At 40.5% G+C, this 25,840-nt stretch overlaps 1 protein-coding gene across 8 annotated transcripts in view; it reads left to right on the top strand.

Annotated features, from left to right (window-relative positions):
- PSD3 (pleckstrin and Sec7 domain containing 3) overlaps positions 1-25,840 on the top strand; it is a 570,605-nt gene that overhangs the window by 326,417 nt on the left and 218,348 nt on the right. The window contains exon 10 of one of the 8 annotated variants that reach the window (XR_009517869.1): positions 24,647-24,802. The exons of the other annotated variants lie outside the window; for them this stretch is intronic. The gene's annotated coding sequence lies outside the window, so the exon portion shown is untranslated. The remainder of the gene's footprint in view (positions 1-24,646; positions 24,803-25,840) is intronic. 8 annotated transcript variants of the gene reach the window in all.

Genomic DNA, 25,840 nt, shown 5'->3' with positions numbered 1-25,840 from the left:
TTGTGTCAACATTCATGTTGAAAGAATACTCATTATCATCAGAATCTTATTATTCTTTAAAAGTTTTTCCGGATAAACAGGCAAATTTTCCTTGGGGAAACAGATAATAAATCTAATTCCTAATATATCTGATGACCTTTCTGATATATGAAGATTACTCTTATGATTCAGCCAAGTTGTCTCTTAGGGCAAAATACCCCCAATTTTTCATCTCTGTTCATGTGACATTATTTCTATATCCCAGCATCCTGCTTATCCTGCTCTAGGGATAAACTGGGTTGCCATCATCTCTGTGAAGTGTGTTCCCCAGAAGTGAACACAGTCCCTTGATGATCAGAGTAAGAAGCCTAGAGGGCTTTGGTGATTGTCCTCCTGTTAGGCTCTTACTGAGTCCCTAGTTTGGATAAATAGCTAATTATTTACCGATACTCACTGATCTATAGATACTACCCCAAGCAATCTACAGATTCAATGCAATCCCTATCAAACTACCACTGGCATTTTTCACAGAGCTAGAAAAACAAATCTCACAATTTGTATGGAAACACAAGAGACCCCGAATAGCCAAAGCAATCTTGAGAATGAAAAACAGAGCTGGAGGAATCAGGCTCCCTGACTTCGGACTATACTACAAAGCTACAGTAATCAAGACAGTATGGTACTGGCATCAATGGAACAGGATAGCAAGCCCAGAGATAAACCCATGCACATATGGTCACCTTATCTTTGATAAAGGAGGCAAGAATATACAGTGGAGAAAAGACAGCCTCTTCAATAAGTGGTGCTGGGAAAACTGGACAGGTACAAGTAAAAGTATGAGATTAGAGCACTCCCTAACACCATATGCAAAAATAAGCTCAAAATGGATTAAAGATCTAAATGTAAGGACAGAAACTATCAAACTCATAGAGGAAAACATAGGCATAACACTCTATGACATAAATCACAGCAAGATCCTTTTTGACCCACCTCCTAGAGAAATGGAAATAAAAACAAAAATAAACAAATGGGACCTAATGAAATTTCAAAGCTTTTGCACAGCAAAGGAAACCATGAACAAGATGAAAAAACAACCCTCAGAATCGGAGAAAATATTTGCAAGTGAAACAACCGACAAAGGATTAATCTCCAAAATTTACAAGCAGCTCATGCAGCTCAATACCAAAAAAACAAACAACCCAATCCAAAAATGGGCAGAAGACCTAAATAGACATTCCTCCAAAGAAGATATACGGATTGCCAACAAATACATGAAAGAATGCTCAACATCATTAATCATTAGAGAAATGCAAATCAAAACTACAATGAGATATCATCTCACACTGGTCAGAATGGCCATCTTCAAAAAATCTGCAAACAATAAATGCTGGAGAGGGTGTGGAGAAAAGGGAACACTCTGGCACTACTGGTGGGAATGTAAATTGATACAGCCACTATGGAGAACAGTATGGAGGTTCCTTAAAAAACTAAACATAGAACTACCATACGACCCAGCAATTCCACTACTGGGCATATACCCTGAGAAAACCATAATTCAAAAAGAGTCATGTAGCAAAATATTCATTGCAGCTCTATTTACAATAGCCAGGAGATGGAAGCAACCTAAGTGTCCATCATCAGATGAATGGATAAAGAAGATGTGGCACATATATACAATGGAATATTACTCAGCCATAAAAAAAAACGAAATTGAGTTATTTGTAGTGAGATGGATGGACCTAGAGTCTGTAAGTCAGAAAGAGAAAAACAAATACCGTATGCTAACACATATATATGGAATCTAAGAAAAAAAAAAAGGTCATGAAGAACCTAGGGGTAAGACAGGAATAAAGACACGGACCTACTAGAGAATGGACTTGAGGATATGGAGAGGGGGAAGGGTAAGCTGTGACAAAGTGAGAGAGTGGCATGGACGTATATACACTACGAAACGTAAAATCGATAGCTAGGGGGAAGCAGCCGCATAGCACAGGGCGATCAGCTCGGTGCTTTGTGACCACCTAGAGGGGTGGGATAGGAAGGGTGGGAGGGAGGGAGACTCAAGAGGAAAGAGATATGGGAACATATGTATACGTATAACTGATTCACTTTGTTATAAAGCAGAAACTAACACACCATTGTAAAGCAATTATACTCCAATAAAGATGTTAAAAAAAAAAAAGAAAAGAATGTTAACTTCTAAGTACCTTGCCACCGCCAAGTTCTTTCCATTCTATGTAAATATTCTAATAAGAGTATATTTATACCAATCACTTTAATGTAATATATCCAAATAAAACAGTCTTCAGCCCCTTAGACCTATTTCTAAAGTAATAAGAAAGCCAGGGGATTTCTCATTTATTTTATTCTAAATCACAAATACTATTGAATTTTCACAAGAAAATAGCCTTTTTATTTTATAGCGGTACATGCGTATGTACATAAAATAAAGTAATTTAGGTTTTATTCATTCATCTGTCACCTCAGAGTCTGAGGGAGTCTGGTTTGAACATTGATGTATTTCACAGAATTCTAGAACTCTAGAGTTTAAGCCTTGTGACTCATAAAGTCAATCACCCTTGCTTCATATGGGTGGAAGTCCGGGGTTGAAGAAGTTATGTGGAGGGATAAGGTTTCTGCTTATACTTAAATAGGTAAACTAGATTATAGGAGATGTGCTCAAGTTTGTTATAGTTACATGCCGTTTTAAGAAACCTGGAGTATTTCAGAAGCTGCTTTCCATAAAAACAATTTATATGCTAATTTTGTTTATTTATTCTTCAAAGTAGATTTTTAATGAATTCTGCTAGACAATCTTTGTTTAATTTGCCAAATAAATTTCCTGAAACATAATTTTATTATTCAGATGGGTGTTCCTTAAATTGACTCAAACAGAAAGTTTCTGACTACACTGAAAAATCATTTGAAGAACCCTTGTTGATATCCAATAATCCTTTGTGTTCTCACAGTTTCATCAGCCTGAAAAATCTGTACTGATTCTCTTTATGAATATTATTTTTTAGTCCTTGTCTGATTCATTCTGAAAGGTCAGTCTTTCTGTGTAAGGCTTATACAAGGGAGCTTGCCAGTAAAAACCGTGCTGCAGGGGCATAGAAACAATTTCAGAGAAAAATTGACCTTGTAAACCCTACTGTCCATCTGATTGCTTTTAGCTTCAGATATGTTTGTATGACTATAACAGAATATAAAGTATACAGGCTGCAAATGAAGCATTTCTGTCCTCTGTGAATCTTAGCCTGGAGAGCAGTATATTTGCCCGGGCTCATCTGCGGTCCATTCGCCAGCTCAGCTTAGTTTTTTCTTGAACTAGTGTTGTGAGCAGCTCAGCCATCGGTTGTGATTGTGTATGCTAAGGCTTGGTGGTCAGTATTACTCTCTAGATTACTGGCTTTAGGGGTATAAAGAAAAGCATAGTCTTTGATGTGAAGATCAGATTTTCCCTTTAACAGCAAAGGCTTCCCTTTAACAGCAGAATTTTAAGTTTTCGTCTCAAATGAGGAGTGTTGCTTTTGTAGTACAGAAGGACTTCATAATGACACCGCTTTTCTTTAGAAGCCTTTGATTTTTAGTTTTTGTGTGTGTGTGTGTGTGTGTGTGTTTTGGGGTTTTTTTTTTGTGGTACGCGGGCCTCTCACTGTTTTGGCCTCTCCCGTTGCGGAGCACAGGCTCCGGACGCGCAGGCTTAGCGGTCATGGCTCAGGGGCCCACCCTTTCCGCGGCATGTGGGATCTTCCCGGACTGGGGCACGAACCTGTGTCCCCTGCATCGGCAGGCAGACTCTCAACCACTGCGCCACCAGGGAAGCCCTGTTTTTAGTTTTAGGAAGAATGATTTAACACCTAACAAAACTTCAGAATGAGAAATTATTATCTTCCTTTCCTTTTGTTGACTTTCATCGTTACAGTCATAGATTCATACACTTAAATCAGAAGGGGGAGGCTTGAAGATACCTAACCCAGTCACCTCCTTTTATAGATGACACTGCCCAGTTACTGTGCATTTGTTTCTTTTACGTCTTCCCGGGACAGGGAAAGCTCCATGAGGGCAGGGACTTGCTTTACCTTGGTGGCTGCTGTGTCCGCAGCTGGTACACATTCAGGTTCCAAGCACTGAAGAACCTAGGACGTGGGGAGAGAAAAGGCTGAACCAGGACTGTCCAGTCAGTGAGCAAAATCTGACCCAGTAACTTTATCTGCTGACTACAAATTTTGTGCCTTTTTCATGATGTAAAAAAAAAAAAAAAAAAAAAATTGGGAATCTTAATTATTTGGGAGCTTTAATCTGTAAAAGATGAGAATCATATACAGTTTATATTTATTGGGTACTGTTTTTCATACGTATAAACTACTTATTTCTTTGAACCCACATAGTCTGTAACTCATGATTGAAGGTATTTTTAATCCATATTTTTTTATAGATGAATAAACTTGGGCCTTGAAAGATTAATTTACCAGGGGTTATGCAGAGTTAAAGCCAGGATTCAGGTCTCTTCCTTCTGCTTCCAAGTTTAGTGATCTTTCTACCTTTGCCTTTTATGTGGGGATCGATGTTTGTCAATATGAAGAATTACCTAGGCCCACGGTAGCAGTTATTTAGCTCAGTGCCTTCCGTACTGCAGACTTTAATGCCTGTAGGATGTAAGTAAGTGCTGGCTTAGCTAGAGGTCTGTATTTAAAAGGCAGCAAAGGAAGCATTACTTCCCACTTTCTTTCATCTGCGGTGATCGGTCTTGGCCCCCTGTGTGGTCTTATTTGAGGGGCTTTTCTGCTCCCTTACCTTTTTCTCATTTTCCCATAATTGGACTTGGATTTCTCAGTTTGGTCCTAAATGATTTGCAGGCTTCAAAGCTTTCCTGCTAAATTTTTAGTGGATACCCCTGAGATGGAATGTACTAAGACTTAGTTGAGGATTAACATCTATAGCTGGAAGAAAGATACTGCCTTTTTTTGTTTCTATTAAGGAGAATAGAGAGGAATGATGACAAACTAGGAAATGGGTAGATACCACTGTAAGCAGGATGCGTTTGTCCACCTTCTGTGAAAGCGATAAACCTCCTCTTATCCAGTGACATTTTTGTCCAGGCTCAACTGGACTAGTTTCTTGGGACTCGGGATAGTGCCATCACATTGCCACTTTGGTATATAACTCACCTGCCAACCACTTTCTGGCAAAAGTCATGCATGAGTAATACCACTGTTTCCTATACATGAAGAGAGGAGATTTAAGAGGAGATGGTGTTCTGTAGCACTGCAGTTCAGTGCAGGAAAGAAGCAGCTGCCTGTCCACAGCAGGATATACCAAGTTACTACCTCCATTTCTCAGTTTTCTCTTTCTCTCTTTCTCCCCTCCCTCCCTTCTTTCCTTCATATATATATATATTTTTTTCATATATATATATAAGTTTGTGTTGTACAGCATCATAATTCAACCTGTGATTACCGTCCATCACCATACAGTTGACCCCCTTCACCCATTTTGTTCACCGTCCAACCCCCTCCCCTTCTGCTAATCTGTTCTTTGTATCTCTGAGTTTGTTTTTGTTTTATTTTGTTTATTCATTTGTTTTGTTTTTTTAGATTCCACATCTGAGTGGAATCATATGGTATTTGTGTTTCTCCATCTGACATATTTCACTTAGCATAATAGCTTAAGGTCCATCCATGTTGTCGCAAATAGCTGGATTTCATTCTTTTCTATGGCTGAGTAGTATTCCATTGTATGTGTCTACCATATCTTCTTTATCCATTCATCCACTGATGGACACTTAGGTTGTTTCTATATCTTGGCTATGGTAAATAATGCTGTAATGAATATAGGGGTGCATATATCTTCTCAAATTAGTGTTTTTGTGTTTGTCAGATAAATACCCAGAAGTGGGACAGCTGGATCATATGGTAGTTATACTCTTAATTTTTTAAAAACCCTTCATACTGCTTTCCATAGTGACTTCACCAATTTATATTCCCACCAGTAGCGTATGAGGGTTCCCTTCCTCCACATCTCTCCAACATTTGTTATCTCTTGTCTTTGTGATAATAGCCATTGTGACAGGTGTGAGGTAATATCTCATTGTGGTTTTGATTTGCATTTCCCTGATAATTGGTGATGTTGCACATCTTTTCATGTGCCTGTTGACCATCTCTGTGTCTTCTTTGGAAAAATGTCTATTCAGGTCCTCTGCCCATGTTTTAACCGGGTTGTTTTTGTTGTTGAACTATGTGAGTTCTTTATATATTTTGGATATTAACCCCTTATCAGACATATGATTTGCAAATATCTTCTTCCATTCAGTAGGTTGCCATTTTGTTTTGATGATGTTTTCCTTCTCTATGTGGAAGCTTTTTGTTTTGGTGTAGTCCAATTTGTTATTTTTGTTATTGTTTGCTTTTGTTTTTCTTGCCTTTGGAATCAGATCCACAGAAACATTTCTAAGACCAATGTGAAAGAGTGTACTGTCTACATTTTCTTCTAGGGTTTTTATGGTTTCAGATCTTACATTCAAGTATTTAAATCCATTTTGAGTTCATTGTTGTGTATAGTGTAAGATAGTGGTCTGTTTTCATTTTTTGCATGTGGCTGTCCTTTTTTCCCATCACCATTTACTGAAAAGATGATCATTTCTCCAGTGTGTGTTCTTTGCTCCTTTGTCATAAACTAATTGTCCATATATGTGTGGGTTTACTTCTAGGCTCCTAATTCTGTTCCATCAACCTGTGTGTCTCTTTTTGTGCCAGTACCACACTGTCCTGATTCTGACAGCTTTGTAGTATAGTTTGAAATCAGGGAGTGTGATACCTCCAGCTTTGTTCTTATTTCATTTTTCAACTGTGGGTATTCCAATGTTTATTTCTTCTAGAAAGATATGTTAGAAACTTTGACCTTTAAAAATCATGACACTTAAGAAGTAGAACTTACCATTTTTTAACAACTTTTCTTTTTTTCCTAACGGTGTATATATTCTTTACCTCGTACCAAAGCCTTTTATCCTTTTGGGTAAAGTGTACATTTAGCTAAAGGTACTAAGAGATTCAGTGGTGGTTCTATTACTTCATTTTTTTGTTCTCTCTCTATATTTTTTTAAATATCCTAATTAGATGTTGTGATCAAGGTTGCTCTCTACGAAGGTACAGTCTTCACTGCATTTCCATTCTGTTCTTTCTTTTATGTTTTTCATTGGTTGAAGAGTCAAGGGCAGAAGATGGAGTGTATTGGCAAGTAAAGGCACTTAATTTGGATCATGTTTTCTTTTCTTTCTCTTGACTTCTTTTGTGTTGTTGTGGTTTCCAGTTCTGGGGTTTGTGGTAGATTGTCTGCAGAGATGGTCACCTGTAGTTCTTCCATCCCCGTGTGCACATGCTGTCCTGCCCTTCTAGAGAGTGGAATTATCCCCACCTCCCTCCCCCTTGAAGGCAGGGCTGGCATAGTGTTGCAGAATGTGGCAGAGGTGACGCTGTGACAATTACAGATCTTAAGAAGGGGCGGTTCTGAGCCCCTGTGTAAGGAAGGAAGTGCAGGCTCTCCTGCTGCAGAGGGAAGCCTGTTGTGGGAGCATTGAGGCTCTGCAGCCTGCAACCGACACCATTCCCAGATGCGGGAGCAAGGTCCTTGAGCTTCCAGCCCCATGGGAGCCCCGCCAGTGCTATGAGGGCAGGCAGAGTGGTCTCCTGAGAGTGGCCCCACTCTGCACACCCACAGAGTCGCGGGCAGATTCAGTAGTACATGGTGTAAGCTGCTGACTTTGGGGCAGCTTGTACAAGACTTTTATGTCTATCTCCTTATGTCTGGTGACTGTCCAAGTACACCAATGACCCTGTATTTCTGAGGGACCTTCTAGCTGATCAGTATTTTTTGTTGTGGTAAAAATTTGTTAAACATTCTTTAGCAGCTGTTTCTCATTTTGTTTTCACCAGCTTTGTATTTGTCCTCACTTGGAGCAGATTCTGTGTCTTTTGAAATGCCCCTAGATGTCATTTCTCTGGGGCATTCAGTGACACCACTGTCTTGTAGTTGTTTTCAGGAAACAAAAAATTATTCCTCTCTTGCAAAAGAAAACCAATGAAAAAAAATTGACTGATTTCCTCTGAAGAGTAAATTTCCTGCTACCAGACTAGAGCATTCTCACTTCTCAGACTCTACATGTAGCTGGTGGACAAAGAGCAAAACAGAAGGCTCTGAGATAAAAAACTAAAGCAAAGGCCAAGATCCAGGGGGAGTTTGTAATGTACATTTTCTGTTCAAATTGTAAGTATTCCAAGGAAACACCAGAAGGTAGTTATTTCGTTTTATTTTAAATTTCTGGAAGGATCTGAAACCATTTTTAAACGTATGACTTTTAATTTCCTGAGTAGAATGAATGCTTGTTCTGAGGTCCTTGTATCAGCTTCTGTAAGCAATTTCCTTTGAAAGCTCAAGGTAGTATTTTTCTCATTTTGTTGTTAGTGTTTTTGTACTTTAATTAAAGGTTTATCATTTTTCCTGTTGTCTTTCTGCCTAACAGTTCCTTTCCTCAAACTCTTCCAAACAGTTGAATAAAGGAATCACTGGGATTATATTTCATCCAGGGATGTAAAGTTTAAGTATCAGACAGATAGAAGATGCTGGGTTCAGAGGATCTAGTTGCTTTTTTTAACTTAACGAGAATCACATCAAGCCCACCTTAAAGCTCTGTTTACTGTTTCCAAGCTTGTGTCATTATTAGTGACACTGATTCCTGAAGTCATTAGTCAGTCGTTATAATACGTGTTTTGCTGTGTAATGAAGAGGCTTTTTGAGGGGTCGGAGGGAGGAGAGAATTTTCTAGAGAGGACGAGGGGAATGGTTTTTAGGAGCAAGTTCTTTTTCCTTAGTTTCATTTAAAAATATTATTTTCAACCTTAACTAGGTACATGGGAATTTCTACTTGGTTGTCACCTCTCTAAACCAAAAATGCTATTATAAGCCATTTATGTATTTTTTCCAGCATATTTCAAGTATGTGTATCTTTTCTTTCAGTTATGTTTTGAATTTCTGAAAAATGGTGGCTACATACTCTTAGCTTCTGAGACCGAGGTTCCCACAGGACACTGGGCACTGCTTGGAGGTGTTCTGGTTGTTGGCACTTTGGGCAGCACTTTGGGCAGCTTGGAGGTGTTCTGGTTGTTGGCACTTTGGGCAGCACTCAGCCTTCTGTACTGTGTCGTGTCTGGCACACAGGAGGTGATCAATAAGTGCTTATGCGTGCGCGGAGGAGAGGCCAGTGAATGTGACAGTAGATATGGGGTGTCTTTTTTTCTTTCTCTTTCCTCAAAGGTACTGAGGATGGGCTTTGTTAAGATCAAGTTGATAGTTCAGATATAAACTATGGTGGTCTTGTTAATATGCATATATACAGGGTTTTTGCATTTCTTCCAAACAGTGACAGAGATCAAAGCTAGATAAGTTTTTAATTATGATCTGGGGTGTGTGTTTATATTGGAGAATACTCGCTGCTTAGCCTGAGAGAGAGAGACGCATTGACAGATGAGAATTACGGTGAGGTTGATGATCACGCCATGTGTCTTTATCCCTAAAACGTCAGGTCCTCATTTTGTTGTCCTGTGGTTGCGGAATGAATGTGGTTTGCAGAGTTGTTCCAAAGTAACATTCCATATTAAGAACATCTCAAAAGAAGTGGTACACTTGGAAAAAAACACAGTGTACTCCTTGTAATTAGAAAAAAAACAATACTTATCATATTGCTTACTTTTGAAAGTGAAGGACTAGAATTCCAGATAAGGCCCCTATTTTAGGAAAGGGGAAGTTTCTTTGCTTTATGATGCTTTCTTTTCTAGTCTCCATGGAATTCAGGTTTTGCTATTTTAATGAAAGAGGAAATGAATAATGAATGAGATAAATAATGAGAGTTGTTTTTACTGGGGGGAAACATCTTTTAAAACACGGTAGCAACAATACTAAGAAAAATTGCGTTAGCAACTTCCTCACGAGGAAGGTTTAGCAGGGATTTATTTCCCTCTCCTGTGTGGTAGGCTAGAGATAGGGATATGAAGGATTTCCCCCCAGAATGGCATGTATGGTTTTTCTTAGTGCCCTGATTTTGTTCATGGCCCAGAGTGAGTGCTAGCTGTTTTGAGGAAGAACAGTGTTTAAAGGTAACGTATGAGACAAATGCTGGGTAGCTCTTCTTAATACACCATTACTACAAATTGTCTCGTGAAAATCCATACCTTTTCTAAGCCATACTTAGAAAACTAATTAACTTGAAGTAAAAGCGGAAGGGAAATCAAAACCAGTTTGAGCTTTTTCTTTAGCTCATTCCTTAAGCTTTACAAATTGCCTGGTAACTGTAAGAACTTACAGGATTGTGGATTCTGAGGGGAGTCCAGTTCAGAAATCTTGGCTGTCTAGCAAAGGAAGTTCAGAGTCTCAAAGGGAAAAACCAATTAAGAACTTAAGGTTCAAATAGCTGATGAAATCTCCTGCACTTAAAATTGTCTATTAGTCTCTTTGTTTAATGGCTACATTTTAAAGTTACTCTTTTTTTTTTTCCTTTGGGATGGAAAAGGGGCAGGAAGAATCAAAGTTTTCAATCAGCTTTTTGAACACTGCATTTTTTGAACAGGGAGACACAAGGAATTTATCTTCTGCTTTTCTTACAAGGAATTTATTCTCTAGACCGAGAGACAGAACGGACACATAGGCCCTTTCCTGTGCCCCTTCCCAACTTCCTTTTCATATTCGTTTTGATGGCTCATACTTCTTTTTCTTCTTCGGACAGGAAAGGGTCACCCAAAGGTGATTTCAGGCCCTCAGACTCCTGTCCCTGCCAACCCTGCAGCTCTGCTCTGGACTTCTTAGCTCTGCAACACTTCCGCTTTCCCTTCCCGCTCTTCACCCACGCTACTCCCTCTGCTTCCAAGACTCCTCTCTGCTGCTCACCGGCCAACTCAGACTCCTCCCGCACGTCCTCCCTTAGATGTCCCTTCCTGAGAAGCCTGCCCTGTTGTTGAAGATCAAATTAAGCATCCTTTTTGTGTGTACTGTAGCATCTGATTTGTAATTGACTCTAATGCTTACACTAGACTGCGGGATTGGAGAAGGCAAAGGCCCTGTCTGTTGTGGCCACCACACCACCAGTGCCTGACACAGAGAGCTTGGCACACAGTAGGCCCTCAGCTACTCACTGGACACTTGGAATGAGTATTTTTACATGCTGAATTGTGTGACCAGAGAAACCAGTGAAGACAGAAATGATCAGTGAAAGTGGGTCCTTGACCTGAATGATAAACTCCTTCATGGGGACATTCAACACACACACTCTACCTTCCTCCTTCCCTTCTGTTTTTCTCTTTTTCTTATAATAACTAATCATCCAGCGAATATTTTTTGAGGGCCTAATATGTTTCAGTATTATTCTATGTGCAGAAGATAAAGCAGTGACAAGCCCCTGCCCTTGTGGAATTTACATTTTAATGGACTAAATGGATAAAAATGGGTTAAATATGAGTATAGAAATAAGCTGGTAGGGCATTGAGGAGGCCAGCTTGGTGGGTAGGGTACATTGCAAAGTCAGACTTTGAATGGTTCCCCTTAAGAGCATAATTTTACTTTGGAAAGTAGGTGGGTAATGGAGAAGTATATATAGCTTTCGAGCAAAGGAGACTTTTAGTCTCTAATTAGTATGCAGAAACTGAAAGTAAAAAGGCCAGTTTACACAAGATTGCCAAAATAGGGGAAATGATACCCAGCTTGGAATAGGGCAGTGGCAGAGAGGTAAGATGACTAGAAGAGACATTCTTCTGTGGGGTGTGTGTATGTTGTGAGTGTATGTTTGGATTTCTTTTAAATTCAGCAATATAGTTTCTAAAGAAAATTTCCTAGATGGTGGACTATCTGGATAGAGGTGATGAAGGAGAGATAAATTAGGACTATTTAGCGCCCTACATTTAGAGCCCAGACGAGCAGCAGGAACACTGAGAAAGACGGGGCAGTAGTTTTGGATGGAATTAAGATATTTTGCATAAGTTGCATCTGAGATTTCATCTGAGTAGGTTCATTCAGTTGATGCTTATTAAGCTCCCAGGAACTCTTTATTAGGCTCTGGGGTCACAAAGACACAAGACAGATGAGACCTCTGCTGTCATGAAGTTTACATTGTAATGGGCACACAGAGGAGAGGATGGGATTGCAGGTCAGAGTTGGGAAATCTTCTGTGACAGCATGACTTGAAGTCATGGGAATGGATGGGGGTTTGGGTCTACGTAGCAGATAATCCTGAGTGTATAAATCTTTATATCTAGGGTTTGGTATAATAATGCAATAATTGTCATCAGTTATACAGCAATTCATAGCACAATAAAGAAAGAGATAAGAGAAGATCAGGGAATTACTGTGGCTCTTTTAACCAGCTATATTCCTTTTCCATATGTGGAAGAAAAAACATACTTCTTTGTCTTTAAGTTCTAAGCTGTCATGTTATTAAAGTTCAGTAACTTAATGTTTCTGCCTGCTTATTACTTGGCAACATCTCACTAACTCACCGACGTCAATTTAGGCTGGTCTCCAACGAATGCATGAAAGAAGCAGAGGCCAGCAATTCAGATGACTTTTTAAACAGATTTAGCATGTGAGTACATCTCTGGGTTTGGGGAGGTGGTGTTGGAATCAGGAGAGATCTGCATCATAGCTTCCCCTATCAGCCTTGTCTCTCAGTAACAGTCATGAACTGCGAGGTTAGTGTCTTGGCTCAGAGATAAGGATGCTTTTGCACTGACTCTTCTGTTGCCATCTCAAGCTGTTTTTTTTTGTCCCCAAGAACAGCACTTTCAGTGGGTGTGGAAGTGGGCGGGACGTGAAGCAATGGTTTGCATAGCATTGCCTGGCTACAGCTTGGCATTTCTTCCTTTTTTCTTTCTCTTTGCGTCATTGCCACTGGTGTCACTAATTTTACTTCCCCCTCACCCTTGTTTCTCTGAGAGTATCCCAGAGTCTCAGCATGATGTTTTCTTTCGAGTTGTGGCAGTGTTCTCAAGCAATAACCTCGGAGCTGTTATCTGTCCCATCTTACAGGCTGAATACTAGAGGAATTCATAAAAGAAATAAAGTTCCTCTCGCTGGAACTTCTGCTTTCTCTCTCTGGTTGTCTTTTACTTTTGGACATATCCTAAATGAATATGCACTAGATGCCCCAGTCACCAAAAGGAGGGGAAATAGAACATAAGGTAGGAGGGTGGTAGAAAGGAGTGCCAACCCCATTGCCTCGAGTGATTCCAGAAATCAAAAGCCACCCTCCTTGAAGGAAGTATAAAGGATTTTACCCCTTAGGACACCGTGTGATAGAGAGACCTGGTTTTCATCCTTCTTCAGGTCGCAACCAAGGAAATCTGTAATATTAGTTTCTTCCAAGCTCTGTTCCTACTTACATCTCCTCCTTTATCTATTTCTGTCCCTTGTCTGTAGTGTCTCTTTTCAAAGCTGACTGTTTTCTGAGTTTCCTAAAGAAGAAAGAATTCTTGGGGCTTGTGTTGAGTTAGACCTTAAAGGATGGATAGGATTCGGGTGTCATAGAGGCTTATGCCAGACATGGTTTCAAAAGAAGTAACATGATTGGGAGCCAATAAATAGAACATGTTTTCTATACTGAGAGCTTAGTGAAAGGTTACTTGGCAGAAAAGAACTAGGAAATTGGGTTTTGCTTGATGACCTCCTACATGGGAGAATTCAGTTCACTTTGTCTGTGTCTCTTATGAGTTTTTAATATACGTTCCCCCCACCTCAAGCTGGTAACTTTGCCCGAGCCCACCTGCCTCTCCAGGTCTTATCAGTGTTCCTGTCCACTGGTCAGGGTTGGTCTTTGTCCATTTACTCCTCCTTCTTCCAGGAGCTCACACTACTAGCCGTTTGTCCCCTCACTCCTTATTTTATCCATGCATTCATTTATTCCTCTCTCCATTCATTCATATGTTCATTCATTCTAGAGTCATTTGTTAAGCAGTATTTACCTTTCTTCCACTGTCCATTACATGCTCACATTAAATTTTATACCAACCCTGGAAGGAATTATAAGGAGATTTCTAGCCTTAACATTATTGCTCTTTGTTTTGGCTTCTCAGTATATTGTTGCCTCATTTTTCTTCTAGTAATAGACCCTGTAACAGTCCTTGAGAATAGACGTGCCCCTCCAGTTGTCCTGATGCCAGGATCTCTGCTCCACGTGTACTTCCAGCCTCACCTACTTGTTTATGACCCAAACCCTAGGCTCATTTTTTGTCTTCTTTTAGTATATCCATTCTTTTTATGTCTATTATCATTAACTTTTAAAAGAATAATTTTCCGTGTAACTTTCAGTCCTTTACTTGTATTAATATGGCTGTGATAGCAAATCACTGCTGTAGGAACAGCAGGCTTCCAGAGGTATTCTGGTATGTATAGATACAGAAGTTGCCTCTCAAATTAATTTCTGCTTCAGGGAACATGAGAGGAGATTTAAAATCAATAAATGGTTTTTCAGTGACAGTGTGTGGGAGAATCAACTCTCCTCCAGAAATTAAGTCAGAAGAAAAAAATGTGTTCTTAAAATATATTAATTTATTTTTATGTACTTGGCTTTCATATGATTGTTTATTTATAAAGGGCTCATGTGCTTAGCTATGTTTATACCTACAAATTTCATTATTTCATAAACAATGCCATGCCCCTGACACACTGTGAGCTATTACTCTACGTGCAGTACCAGAGGAAGTGGTGTTGGACATGCCGAAGGAACGAGCTTTGTTCCTTTCCTTGAGAACTCTGTGTGTGTGTGTGTCTGCCTGCTTCTTACATTTGAGAATTAACAAAATAAAAAGGGAACTCTGTTGTGTGTCTTGTATTTCTTTCAGGATGTTGCTTGGTGCTGGGCATTTAATAGATCATCAGCAGAGAAATGCCTATGGAACTAACTTGCGTTACATTGAAATAGCTAACTAAAGGATCCTCTTAACAACCTGCTGTAAAATGAGAAAGTGCACTGGATGATGAAATACAGAAAAGAAAGAAAAATTACATCCATATATGCACAAAGGCACTTGAGGAATGTGTGTGACAAGTCGTGCCTAAGTGTTCCTGTTAGGCACTGAAGATGAAGATGAATAACAGCCACAGTAGTGTTGATGATTATATCTAGTCTTTTCAAAGGAGCTGGAGCATAGGTGTAATTTATAGCCATACACCTTCCACTCGCACGTGAGTTCATGCACAAAGAAAGAGATGTTGTGGGTTAGTCCTGAGAGGCAGGGCATTGACTGTGTTAATTCAACGCAGCAGGATTTTTCCCAGGTGCCTATTTGTCTGCTTGCATGCTAGTGCAATGGAAAACATTTTAAAAGTATGAGTTCTAGTGTGTGCCCTTAATCTTACAGTTTAAGTGGGAAAACAAAACTGCTAACATACATACGGCAACTAGCAAAGGATACAAGACATTTTGTAATTGGTGCAAATTATGGAATTTGCATAGCAATGTTTAAGAGTTCAGAAAATGAGAGGCTGGTGGGTATATAGCACTCCAGGGGAGCTCTATGGGGGGCATGAATTTGGACTGGGCCTTACAGTTAGCTGAGATTTAGACAGATGGAAAGGCTACCTATGGCAAGGAGGGAAGGGCATTCTCAGGTTAGAAAAGAGCAGAATGGGGAGGTAGGAGAGAGTGGGGTGTGAGTTGACGGCGCCACCAAGGGGACGTGGTACTGGTGGGGACACTGGGAGAGCCCCCCAGGGTGAGGAGGCCGATGTGCTGTCCTGACCCGGGCACAGCTGCTGCTGCTTCCTCCTCCTTGAATGAGACTGACTCTGTCTCCACTGATTATATTTAGATACATTTATTCACATCTGTACTCCCTGTGAGGATAGGGAGGATGAAGGGGGAGGATATGGAGGGAAAGATTTAATATTTGTCCATTTCTTAAAGATTAAGTTTATTTTTAGGGTATCTCACTTATTACCCAACTGAGGGGAAACTTTCTAAGGGACTTCTCGGTAAGAGAAATCTCAGGCTATCAGGTGTGACTAGTGTTTTTACTGTGCTGGAAAGAGAATATGTGCATTTTAAAATTCGGATTACCTTTTTACTTGTAATTGTCAGCTCTATAAAGTAGACCAGGCAAAGGAAGGGCTAGTGGTGCTTCTTTGAAAGAGGGAACAGCCCGCTCCTCGTCGAGTCAGGGCATCTGTGAGCCTCTGCTGCATATATCTCAGTCCTCCTGGCATATAACCCCCACGTCCTTGTGGGTAGTAAAGTTAAAATTTTAAAAATGTTCTTTGATCTTCCACCCACTGATTTAGTAGACATTTAAGTTCAGTACTGCAGCTGGGAGAAAGGGAGGTTGAAATATAATTTCTCCTGCAAAAAAAAAAAAAAAAAAACCTCAAAAATCACAGTCTCTATGTACTGGTTTAGAAATTATAACAATAAAGTGGTTTCCGTTTTAGAAGGTGTTGTTAGTCATCACGCTTTAATCTACATGGCGTTACTATTTGTGACCTACTTAAAATGGTTGTCCCTGCAATGGGAACAGTGTGTAGCCCCCGGTTGACTTGTAGGCCTTTTTCAAAGCTGTCTTTTAATTGCAGCCAAGAGGTTAAATACATACTGACTATAATTTTCTGTGGGCTGGACTTTATCGGGTGAAGTGTGATAGGTCTTAGTCCAAGGGAACCACTTCGTAAACAGTTACCCTAGTAATTAAATAGCTCCTCCCCATTCTGTGTTAAGATAGGACACATTGTCCAGAGTGATCTTCTATCTATGCAGAATGATTCCTGGAGCAGGAGTCAAGAAATCCAGGCCCTGTGTTGGCCACGCTGGTGCACTGCTCCGCGGCCTTGGGCAGGTCACACACATCTTCGCTTTCCTCGTGTGTAAAATGAAACATTGCATTACCATCTCACTAAATGTCAGTTTTTTAACTTCTAAGGTTTTTATGATCCTAACTATGCTACAGAATGTGCAGAAATATAAAAGGATAAATACAGTGGTCCTTGGTCTCCTAGTTACCTGGGGCACAGTTGATTCATCCAGGTAGACCTTTGTAGGCATATCTCAAAATGAATCTTATAGCAAATAGCACTGTTGCTTCCCCCAACCCCTTTGGAGCCTCTATAGAACTTTGGCAGATTTTAGTCCGAAATAATTGATCCTGAAAAGGAAAACATTAAGATTACTTGAAAAACATATCAGAAATTGCATACACCTTGTTTTGCCAGAGTGAATGTTCTAAGAGAGCGCCTGCCGGCCGGCGGCAATAACATAATTCACTGGGGCTCCAGGGCCAGGAGGACTTTGTTCTAGAGGGACATGGACAGTGGGCAAAGGCTTCTTTCCCCAAGAAAACCAGTACAGTGTTCGTGATTTGATCTCTTTGTTCACATTGACTGATGAGGCTTACCCCTCAGTATGAATATTTCTGTCTTCATGCTTTCTTTTAAAATAAAGGCTCATTTTGGTTTCCCCAAATCCTGGGGAAGAGTGATATAAAGTAAGAAAAATCAAAACCTTTAGAGGTTTTAAAACATCACTACTACTAATAAATCACTGTATTTGAAAGTGACCTTTGAACCTTCTTTTCTTTTCTGGAAGATGGTTGTTGTAGCCATGTGTGTGTTTAGAGTGTCATTACACGAGTGTGTCTGCACCCCTGTGATGGGTTGTAAGCCATGTGCAGAGCACTATGGAGGTGGCCAGGCAGGGGGTGGGTTCTGTACTAAAGGCCAGATTTCTCCTTCAGTCTTCCTGGCAGATTTAATATGTACTTCTTTAAGAGTCTTTCACTATTCATCTCTTTTTTTGGTCAGTTTGCATATGATATTTTATATTTCTGTCCCAATCAAGAGCTGCTAATTCTTGCTACTTTTTGCCAATTGTAAATAGCTGTAAACATATATAATTCCAGGTAGTTTGAGGATGTGGATACAGTTTTTTTCTTTTTTTTTTTTTTTTAAGTTTTGCTTCCTGCATCACTTGTCCTTTACTCAACAAAACTGTTTTCCTTTTTCCAGATATTTTATTAAACATCTGGAAATTCAAAGAGTCTTCCTAAGAGGCTCATAGAACGCAGTTGTGCCCAAATGTGTGATCCAGGAAACACCTGGTGGCTTAGGTAGGGAGGAGTGATGGGAATGTGCCTGGGTATTTGATGCCCAGTCCAACAAAACAAGGTTATGTTTTTGTATCCAAAGCCAGAACTTTGGTCCTCCTTGCAGGGACTATCTCTGTAGGTTTTCTCTGTATGAACGAATTCTGCTCTACTGGGTATGGCAGTAGTCCTTAATGGACGTGTCACAATGGACAGTCATAATTGCATGTAGGTTTTTATTTTACACTATCTGGGCATTAAGGATAAGGAAACTTACATATCTTCACTCTTCTGTGTTTCAGTGAGAGAAATACACTACTTGTATCACTATGAACACAAGAAGTATGAGTAGTACTTTTTAATCCTGTGTTTATGGTATACAGAATGGTTTCTTAACTATTACCTCAAAAATGTTTGGCAAAACAAAACATAAAATACTGAGTTTTGCTGTACACATGTGTGCTATATTCCTGAAAAGCTGATTGGTTAAAATGAAACCACTTGACCATAAAATAGTAGATGCAGGCAATTTTAGGAATGGACATAAAATATCCTGGAACAAGCAAGTCAGTCTTTCTCTAGAAGGTGTCCATAGATGAGATCTACCACCTCACTAAATAGTGCTTCCTCGACCTAAAGGTGTTCAAGCAGTAACTGGGCAGTTAGTCTGAATATTGAACAAGGGGTTCAGCTAAAAGAATATTTGGACTAAATGACTTTTGAAGTCTTGCACAAATGAGCTTCTGTGGTATATATTTTGTTATGGTTTAGCACAGATATGAATGTTTTTTTAAATTAAGATGACCAGTAGCGTATAATAAAGGAGGAGATGCCTTTGAAGATTGCTGCTTCTGCCAGTGTTGCTTATGTGACTTGAGAAAGTGCTTTTCTTTGGAGTCCTCTAAAAGTGGGTAATGCAGAGGCCTGGGTTTGGTCATTTTTTCAGGCCAGACACTCGATTTCAGATTTTTTTTTTTTTTTTTTTTTTGCGGTATGCGGGCCTCTCACTGTTGTGGCCTCTCCCGTTGTGGAGCACAGGCTCCGGACATGCAGGCTCAGCGGCCATGGCTCACGGGCCCAGCCGCTCCGCGGCATGTGGGATCCTCCCGGACCGGGGCACGAACCTGTGTCCCCTGCATCGGCAGGCGGACTCTCAACCACTGTGCCACCAGGGAAGCCCTCAATTTCAGATTTTTTAATTTTTCATAAGGACTTTGTCTTTTGTCAAATACCCTAATAGAGTTTGATTCAGAGGAACTTTATATATGCTACAAATTGAACTTATTACTTTGGCGGTCTCCATGGAGCCCACTCATACTCCTCTTCCAGGTGCCTTCCAGAAACTGTTTGATCAGGGAGAACAGGGCAGAGTGGTGTGAAGCAGGCTGCCTGACAATCGGAAGTCACAGCCACCTACATTTCAATCTCTGTCTTCATTCTCTTATAGCCTCATTCTCCTGGCCTAGAATAACTCCGTTACCGCTCACATTCCTTTATCCTTTATGCTCACAGGATCTCTACGTCAGCTGCCTGACAGTTTTACAGATGTCTGTGGCAGTTGGGTGGATCCTGAAGTTCTGTGATATCTGTTTTTGCACATTGTCTAAGGATTTGTGCTAAACTCCGCTCTCCTCACTTGCCTTTTTGTTTTTAACCTGCTTTTCCCATTTTAGTTTTTTGGTTTTTGGATTTTTTTGCATCAAACCCCTTTGCTTTCAAGCTCATTATATCTCTAAATTAGAAAATTTTTCTGACTTGCTACTTTCTTCTACCATCATTTCCTGTTTTCCTCTTACCATCATATTTCATCTCCTCAGGGATTTTAGGGATTTTAGCTCCAATTGAATAACATTTCAGGTCCTGGAAGGACTTGTGCCCAAGAACAAGGCTGAGACATGAATACATGCTGTAGCCATACTGTCTTTCTGTTAATATATTTTCTGATTATAAAATTTATTAAACATTTGATATAGAAAATCTTTAAAGTATTAAAAATGCTTTCAGTTTTCCTGTATCCCAGAGAAAATTAAAATTTTTGAATATTTTCTTCTAGTTCTTTTTATCTGTCTGTGATGCTAAATGATCTGACCTCTTTGTAATCCCTGTTCATGCCTGCTTCCTACAAAAACGAAAAAGAAAACACACATAAAGAGTGTGCTAAAGCTGAAGATCTTTTATAATTTCTTGTGGGGGAGAAAAGTAATGTGAGCATGGAATGGATAACATGGGAAATAAGTAAATGCTGCTCTCTGATTCTAGAGAAATGGACATGTGTGAATGGAGGAACAGATGAAATAAGGAGTGTGAGGGTAAAAGGCTGTTAGCTGCACAGGAACCTTGTGAGGGTGCTCTGTTAGGAAATGGGGGGGGGGGGAATGGTGAGCAGGTGTAGGCCAGCTCACAGGGGAAGGTGCATCAGGGCCACTGGAGCAGATATGAAACAAATCTTCATTCTACCAGATACACTTGAACAAAGTCTATTAAAGCCGGGTACGAAAGTGGGAAGTGACGTACAAGGCAGTGAGTCCCCAAGGCAAGACTCCTGGGTGCCCTCTTGGAAGCTGACTGCCACACACGCTTCTGAGCTGTCTTTGGCCTTTAGTCCAGCCCTGTGGAATATTGTTTGGTGTCCTTTTATTTACTGGATCTCGTAGGGGAGCTGGAGCAGGTGAAAGTTTGAAATTGAAAGAGAAGGTTTGGTTCTGATTTAATTTACATGTAAAAAAGTCACCAAGGCAATCTGTATGGAAAGAAAACAAAGGAAGTAACGTTTTTTTTAATCTTTCAAACTCAGTCATAATGGTAGGAATTCATTAAAGCCAGTATTGTGGCAGCTTTGGAGAAAAACCTAAAAGAAATTATGTAAATAACTAATATACAAATACTTAAAAAGATAATATATCAAGTATATTTAACACTGAAATTGCAGTATGTTTCTGCAATTTTGCTTCATATTTTCTTTTAAAATTCGACCAAAATATGTTTGGCTCAAAAGCTCAAAACATTATTGTGAAAAGAAAAGCACAGTTAGAGTGCTTAGGCCACGGTTACGATGTGTGACCTCCAACCTGGCTGATGGCAGTTGCTAGAATTGCACTGTGCACTCGCCACCAGCTCCCCTTCCTCCCATTCTGGAGCATTTTTAAAATTTTTCTTTTAAATGGCCCTTTACAAAAAGTAGGCCTGCTGTAGATGGACAACACGGAGTGAAATGCTTACTCTCTGAAAAATAGTAGGGAGAAACACGGTTTCCTTTGGTGATTTGTTTATTTTTATTTCATCCTGTTGTTCTGGTTTTAAATTATATATTGGAGAAGAAAACAAAACTTCCTAGATCTTGGGACTCCTTTAAAAATGTCTGATTTCAGTGCTGTTGGCTAATTTTCATTTTCTCTTCTGACTAGCAATATTTTGTTCACATTTGAAGAACCTCAGGTTAAGTCCAGAGGTCTGAATTTTGTTTTTAGAGGAAGGTGCATCCTTGATCGGTCTCGTCTGTTTGGAGTCTGGCAGGAGAGGGGTGCCTGGGGCTTGGCCTGCTGCTGCTGTGCCCCCAGCTCTGTCCTGCAGAAGGTGGAGATGGCTGTGCTCACACACTGTCTGCGCCAAACACAGAAATGGAGAGATGTTACCTTGGGGGCCTTTGTTTTGATTTATAAAATTCTCATTCTGTACAAGATCAAATTAGCTGTTTTAGAACTGTGTATTTTTAAGCCATTGATTCAAATCAGATGAAGAATAGTTTCTATAACTAGATTGGTCTGTCACAAAGGTTCGTCTGATCATGCTACTCCTCTGCTTAAAACCCTTCATCCCATAACTTCCCTCAACACTTAGAAAATAAATTTAGACTCCTTACCAAGGCCTACAGGGCTTGCAAGGTCTGGTTCCAGCAGTGTCCCCCGCTCTGCCTCATCTCTTGCCAGTTTTTCCCTCACTGCCCAGGCTGAGCCACCTGGCCTTCTTGCCGCTGAGTGAATACCCGCAGCGCCTTCTGCCCTAGGTCCCTTATTGCTGCACACGCCTGGGACATTCTCCCTTCGTTGGCTGCTCCTCCTTAGGAATACGTTGGCCTGCCCACGTACTCCACTGCATCTGTGCCACTGCAGTGCCTAGAAAGGTGAAAACTACTTCCCTCACCCCTTCTGCTGCGGTTTCAGTCTGTGATTTAGGTTTAACCATCAGAGACGCCGTGTGAAATGTGCCAGGTGAACCTGGGCCACAAGGAGGCCAAGTCCACTTGCGGTGACGCTGCCGTTTCTGCTGGCAGTTCATTTTTCTGTGGCTTCTGTGGCAGACATCTGCATGCATCTCTGAGGCAGGATGTGGGGTGCAGGTTATGTTGCAGTCCAGGTGTTCTGGTGGCAGCTCCAACCTGATCGTGGTGAGGCTGGTGGCTCCGTGGCAGTCCACTTCTGCACTAGAGCTCTGGAGGTATTTCCTGGACACGCAGCCTGAACTTTTCCTTCGGCCTTTCCAGCAATCTGTGAACTAATTAATGTCTGATAAATCACAGTCTTGGACTAGCTAAGCAGGTCCGGTTCTCCCCACTGATGCTCTGACCAGCGTTGGCGCCGTGCGTCCCCTCCCAGCCAGCACTTACCCCTGCCCTCCCCGCCCTGTCTCCCCTGCTGCAGTTCTTCAGGGCACTTTGGCATCCCGGCATTATGCATGTTCTTGCTCATTCTCTTACTGGCTGCTTCCCTCACTAAAATGTATGTTCCCTGAGGGTAGGTGCTTTATATTTTTACAGCCATGCCCAGCCAGACCTAGAACAGCGCCTGCACGTAGTAGGGTCTCAGTACATACTTATTGAATGAACTTATGTGCCAGCTCTAGTTTGGGGCTACCTACCTAGAGAAATGAGATAGACACTGAAGACTGACCGCATGGGGTTCAGTGGAAGAACAGGGTTATTAGTAAGTGGTACTTGTCACGGGCTGTGGAGCAGCAGCCAGGCTGATTACAACCACTGAGGCAGCGCATGGATTGATACCTGTGTCCAGAAACACTTCCAAGTGATTTCCTTTTAAAAAAATTCTGTTATATTTAGCATATCATTTTAAAATTATTGTCAGTTTACAAGCTAGGCAATTTAGAATTTGTAGAGCGCTTACCTTTCTTGAACAATCTGAATTCAGATGATTCAAAGAATAACAGATTATTGTCTTTCCTTAAAGTGTTCGAATTTGTAGGTGGACAATAAACAAACACATACATGAATACATTAATAAAATAAATGCCCTAAAATTGCATTTTTTAGATCTGATTAATCTAGACCAGTGCTTTTCAAATGGCAGGTTAATATCCATTATTAATGATCCATTAAGTTAATCTAGTGTTTTGTGGCTAGCATTTCTTTCATTAAAGTGGAATAGAAAAAAAATGTAGTCCACTTAGGACAGGTAAGTATTACTTCCTGAAACTTTTGTTTCAGATACATATGTGTATCTTACATATACCAGGTCATGATGAAAATGTAATTTCTTACTGAAGATTGGAGTAAAAACTTGAAAAACATAGAGACACAACTGGATTATCTACAACTCATTAATGATGGCTCTACCCAGAAGTGCTGCTAAGGTTGAAAGTTAGAAGTTTATCTACGGAGAGACCTAACTTACTGTTTTTTAAAACCCTGGGCCTGGAGCCAACACGTGAAGCCATGGTCAGTGCTTGCACAGTGGCAAGTGAGGAGAGAGCAGTAGGCCCCCCTGTAATCCACTTTAAGAGTAAATATCCACTTAAAGACACACACTAGACATTACCAAATAAACCCAGTGCATTTGGAGAAAATTCACCTTGACAGATTGATGTGTATATCCTTTTAAACATCTTGGAATTTATTTGTTGTGCTCTATTTGGAAGCTGCTTTGTTTGTGTCTTCCTACAGTAAAGGACTTAACTCACATGGTGATGACATTAGCACACATGTATTTGGTTTAACTGGACTGTAATATAAATGATCAGCTATACTCTACTGATAATCATTATGATTCTGTTTTGTCCTGTGTAGGAGGTTCCTTGCTAGGAATGCTAGGTTTTAAATCACGGTCTTCACAGAGGGGCTTGTTAAAATAGGTTACTGTATATGGGTTTAAAATTTATAGCAAGCTGAATGTACCTTGTTTTGTCACTGAAATTATTTATGCCAACTCAAGATATATGTCATGTCCTCTGACCAAAATATCTTTATAGTTACAGTATTTAAGATAAAATGTAATTTTATGAAATTGTAGAACTTGAAACCTGCAAGGACCTTAGAGCTCCTACTTCTATACCGATGAGTACACTCAGGCCTATACTGAGTTTCGCTGGAGATTTTCTCACTCTTTTCTTCAGGCCTTTCACTGCAACTTTGAGGAATTGCTATTATAATTATTTTCTCATTGCCTTAAGTGTAAAGGAGGAAGAGAGTAAGTCTGAGGATTGAAGTGAGCCCATTAAACTGTGAATTAGACGTGATTCCTCGGTCTCTTTCCCACTTCCCCTACCTCCAGGGTGAGGCTGGGCACCTTTGCCAAGATTGTAAATAAATATTTTTTAAATAATTGTCATTACAGCAGCAAGGTTGTTTGTTACCTGGGCCAGGAGCAGAGGAAGAGGATGTTGGTGGCAAAGCCCTGTCTGTCCTTAGAAATTAAGCTCTAGCCCAAAACTTTCCTGTTGTGCTCGACCAGACAAAAACCACAGTCCCTGCCCTCTGTAGGCCATCGCAGGTAACTGACTTTGTTTATTCAAGTATGCCTCTTTGGGGCTCTTACGTCCTGTTCCAAATTTTCCAGTCTCACACTGTATTCTTTTGGGAAGGTGTGTAATAATTCTTCTCTATCTTATGACATTTCTAGTGAGTCTTACATTATTATAATGATCTAGAATTAACAGAAGGCAATACACATAAGACCAATAAACCTGTGGGCTCTGAATTCCAGCTGTGCCACTTCTGACCTTGGGAATGTTGCAGTCGTCTGAACCTTTCTGTCTCATCTGGAACTATGGAGTGATGATCATTATCTATCTCACAGTCTTGTACATTTTGTCTTAATGAGGTCATTCATGAAACAGTGCTCATAACTCTGCCTGGCAATAGTAGTAAATGTGTTTGCTGCAGGGCTGCTGCCTAAAAACCCTAAACCTCCCTGGCCTGAAGCTGCCAAATTACTGTGGTCAGCAGTCACTTGCACAGCTGTTTTTTGAGGATCTGCTACTCACTTGTTGCTGTGGGGAATCCAGGAAAAGGTTTCCGGGAGCTTCTGTACCTCTGTGTGGGGAAGTCTTAAACTTGACCCATGAGCAGAGCAGTGTGCCCGGTGGTGCTGCTGTGGGTTAGGAAGGAGAGTAGGTTTCCTGGGAAAGAGAGGACAAGGAGTATGAGGAATTTTTTTTGAATGATCTCTCGTCGCTCTTTACTAAAAAAGAAATCTATGCCAATTTATTAACTCAAGGTACTTCTTATCTGAGCCTATTTTATCAGCACATTCTTTCCCACTCGGTGAAACTATGAAGAAACCATATAGTACTCAGAACATTATTTAGCTGGGGTGGCATCAGGACGAAGGGAGTTATTTAGATGAATGTTTCATGTCATTGATCTAAGGCAGCTCAGTGTAGCCATTTCCCATGGAGATGAGTTTGCCAATGGACCACCACCCTCAGAGTTCCTGAGCTGCCAGGAGATTGCCAGCTGGGCCAAAATATATCCAAGCCCATTAGCTAAGGCTTCTCCCCGCCTGGACTGTGTGTTTGTATGGGCACTG

Source organism: Delphinus delphis, chromosome 21, assembly GCF_949987515.2.
Source record: "Delphinus delphis chromosome 21, mDelDel1.2, whole genome shotgun sequence".
Taxonomy (NCBI): domain Eukaryota; kingdom Metazoa; phylum Chordata; class Mammalia; order Artiodactyla; family Delphinidae; genus Delphinus; species Delphinus delphis.
The sequence above is the reverse complement of the archived record's forward strand: the minus strand, read 5'-3'. Positions and strand labels throughout refer to the sequence as shown.